Below are 4,586 nucleotides of genomic sequence, written 5' to 3' on the forward strand. Positions count from 1 at the left end.
AGTAAATAAAGGAGTACTTATTACATTTACTATTAGGACTTATCGTCTACGTGTCGAAACAGACGTATACCAGCCGTCAACCAAGAGGGTCGTTCCGCGTCAATAATCGCAAGATCAGTTCCCAAAACGACGTTTAACACAAACTACCAATCTACGTATACCAACCGTCAACCAAGATAGTCGTTCCGCGTCAATAATCGCAAGATCAGTTCCCAAAACGACGTTTAACACAAACTATCAATCTACATATACCAGCCGTCAACCAAGATAGTCGTTCCGCGTCAAAAATCACAAGATCAGTTCCCAAAACGGCGTTTAACACAAACTACCAATCTACGTAAGCCCTATACCAGCCGTCAACCAAGATAGTCATTCCGCGTCAATAATCGCAAGATCAGTTCCCAAAATGACGTTTAGCACAAACTACCAATCTAAGAAAGTATACAAAGTATATAAAGCTATAAATAATTTGTAGGCATATATTTAAAATCAGCCAAAATTGATCGTGTTCTATCTCGCCTCGTATTTTATCCTTGATTTAGGCTTCGCGGCTGTGTGGTGGCATAGTCTCAAGTACAGAAATTATTTTCATACCTATAAACTCGTCTCTCATGTTTTCATCTCACGCCCGACGTTCCATAAACTCTTTTATTTTATTTCGCAATTCCCATTGATTAGCTATACGCTAAATCACTGGGAGAATACGTCCCACGAAACCGGATATTGTGGACAGCTGACTTCCGGTTGTCCTGTTTGTGAGCAGCCATTCTTCTGAGCAGAGACAAGTAATTGTACAACGGCTAATCATTGACCAAAACTTCCCAGCCTTGAAGCCAATCAAAACTTATCAATACAATGGAATCATTCACTTGCACGTCAGCTTTGCAAGAAAAGAATTCGAAGAGCCGTTTTCAAACAAAAAGGGACTGTATGCATGTGCACCCCAGTTATGCATGTTCACCCCAGTTATGCATGTTCACCCCAGTTATGCATGTCCATCCCAGTTATGCATGTTCATCCCAGTTATGCATGTTCACCCCAGTTATGCATGTCCATCCCAGTTATGCATGTTCACCCCAGTTATGCATGTCCATCCCAGTTATGCATGTCCACCCCAGTTATGCATGTTCATCCCAGTTATGCATGTTCATCCCAGTTATGCATGTCCACCCCAGTTATGCATGTGCACCCCAGTTATGCATGTTCATCCCAGTTATGCATGTGCACCCCAGTTATGCATGTTCACCCCAGTTATGCATGTTCACCCCAGTTATACATGTCCACCACAGTTATGCATGTTCACCCCAGTTATGCATGTCCATTCCAGTTAATTTACCTAAATGAAGAATGTAGGACACTTTGACCCTAGCCCCGTCTTCTCTTTTTGTCATTTTTCTGATCAAATTATTTTCCAGTATTTATGTAACTAGCAATGCCGTTAACTCATAACTTTGTGTATAGTCGCATATATATGAAACAGTACATAACCTGACTATATACTGACAGGGACAGCCTATCCCTGCAGTGGCTCTCCCTCTCTCTCCCTGAGCACTTCGCCTTAGTGCGCATGTTATACATATTTGATAGAGCTTCCCTTACAGCCATAGATCCTATCCGGGTTATGCATGGATGTTTGTCATTCGATACTCTGTGTCACATAGCACTGATACCTAACACTTCTTGTACCCGTAACCACGTCCTATAGCTTCAACTCACGCTCGTGATCGTATTCACAGCCAAAACAGGGCCTGTACATAACGTAGGGTACCGTTACGAAAGTCTCCGTCTCGGATTTTTTTAACTGTTAAATACTGTTTTTTGTGTTGGCGATTTTTTACAATGAAATCTTCAATCTGAATCCTGAAAAGCTAAATGTCATCCCGTATTTATTTATTTATTTATTTGATTGGTGTTTTACGCCGTACTCAAGAATATTTCACTTATACGACGTCGGCCAGCATTATGGTGGGAGGAAACCGGGGGAAACCCACGTCCATCCGCAGGTAGCTGGCAGACCTTCCCACGTATACGGCCGGAGAGGAAGCCAGTATGAGCTGGACTCACAGCGACCGCATTGGTGAGAGGCTCCTAGGCCTTTACGCTGCGCTAGGGCGCTAACCAACTGAGCCACGGAGGCTCATTCTTGCACTATATAAAAAAGCGCACTAATGTGCCTCTGTAATTTGGGAATTGTATTTGAATTTAAAAACGTATTTGAATTCCCACGCTGTTCTCAAGAATACTTTTCTTAATCGAAAGGATTTGTGAAATGCAATGTTCATTTGAACAATTTATGTAGTTTATTGTTTGTTCTAGCATGTAGGAATACAAGTAAGTTTCTAGCCTTCTTTTTAGAATGTAAAGGCTATTTATTTATTTATTCATTTGATTGGTGTTTTACACAGTACTGAAGAATATTTTACTTATACGACGGAGGCCAGCGTGATGGAGGGAAGGAACGGATGTCAAGATTGGTTTAAAGGTGAAGTTAATTCATAGCGAAATAACTTTCCGAAATTCCAGAATACCGGCTGAAAACATGCGTAAACATGCAGACATCCACAGAATAAATACGCCTCGAAAACGAAATTAACTGTTCAATTTTTTGTATTAACATCTGCATTCCCAGTTTAAATATTTGGAACTTCTACTTTCACAATCTTGCATGGTTTAACAAAACTTTTATTACCTTTCATAAATCCATTAAATACTTTAAACACCTTTCATAAATCCATTAAATACTTTAAATACCTTTCATAAATCCATTAAATACTTTAAATACCTTTCATAAATCCATTAAATACTTTAAATACCTTTCATAAATCCATTAAATACTTTAAATACCTTTCATAAATCATTAAATACTTTAAATACCTTTCATAAATCCATTAAATACTTTAAACACCTTTCATAAATCCATTAAATACTTTAAATACCTTTCATAAATCCATTAAATACTTTCATAAATCTATTAAATACTTTAAATACCTTTCATAAATCCATTAAATACTTTAAATACATTTCATAAATCCATTAAATACTTTAAACACCTTTCATAAATCCATTAAATACTTTAAATACCTTTCATAAATCCATTAAATACTTTAAATACCTTTCATAAATCCATTAAATACTTTAAATACCTTTCATAAATCCATTAAAGGCCGTAAACTAAATGTATTATGGTTATGGATATACGAATGTACGTTACATGTTGACAGCACCCTTCATTTAATACCTAGGCCTATAGCCTATATATAGCTTACACTTCACATGTAAGAAGATCTACACGGCATGAATTTAAACTTTCCGTACACAGTGTATTGTAGCTATAGACCATGTGTATATAGGCCTACATGTATAAAATTACTTCGGTTAAATGGCGGCAACGATTTTCAATTCTTCGGTAACGTGGCAAAAACTGGATGACATAAGTCGGGTGTCAGGGAGTGACGTACAAATTGACACCGCCGGCAACAGCGGGGTTCGATCCTCACACCTCGTCGGTGAGATGAGTTTCTTTATTTTTCACCTTTCTTTCATATGTCAATTTTGAACAACACTACATGCATGAAATTCTCTTTTTTTCAAATATAGGGCCTATATTCTCATTGGCCTTTGTCGGTTGTGACTCGCTCTGCTTTAATTTCCCACTCAGGACTCCAGCTATCAGTTTACTCAGCTGGAATGTACATTACCCCCAGAATGTCCTTTCACAATGTATAAGTTGGGAATAGGCCCACTGACTGGTTAATGAAAACTATGCCACTGGTTTTTAGGCTACAGCTGCGATAAGCCAACCTATATTGATTATATATAGGCTTGCCTAATAAATCAGACATGTATGTGAATGATACAACGTTGGCATACATGTCTAATACATTAGTCCAACATGTTTAGGCTACGTATAGGATAATATCTATGGCCTCCAGGAGTAAGAATCAATCTGAACCATCTGTCAGTGGCAATAAATCTAATAGTTGGTCTGTCAATGGCAATAAATCTAATAGTTTGTCTGTCAATGACAATGAATCTAACAGTGGGCGTTTTACGTCGATCTCAAGGATATTTCACTTATACTATAGGCCTACGGCAGCCAGAATTATGAAGGGAGGAAATCTATTCAATATCTAATTATACATAGCCTATAGGACTGTATGTATGTAGGCCTATTTTCTAATGATTCCGCTTCTTTTTTTTCTTTTCTATTCTTTAAATAGTCTTTGGTTTGGAGTATTTGAGTATTTTTGATTCAACCACATTTTGGGGTCAGCGTGCAAGGTGTAATATTCAATCATGGACAAATCTTTGTATAGTTAAGACGGTCCCTTACTGTAGGCGGACGTGGGATTCGACCTTTGCCAGCACGTCATTATCGATATTCCCTCCACAACATCCTTCATGGTCGCAGATATATAATACGCTCATATCAAATTTATGTATAGCAATCCTTACGTCGTTAAGTTATTATTTCAAGTACCGATATGTTCAGCCCTCGGATCCGTTTACCGTTTTTGTGTTTGCCCTATCCCCTTTTCTACATGTCCGAGTTTTACCATAACTCCACATTCAAAATGGAGGACACC

This window comes from Liolophura sinensis, chromosome 2 (genome assembly GCF_032854445.1).
Source record: "Liolophura sinensis isolate JHLJ2023 chromosome 2, CUHK_Ljap_v2, whole genome shotgun sequence".
Taxonomy (NCBI): Eukaryota; Metazoa; Mollusca; class Polyplacophora; order Chitonida; family Chitonidae; genus Liolophura; species Liolophura sinensis.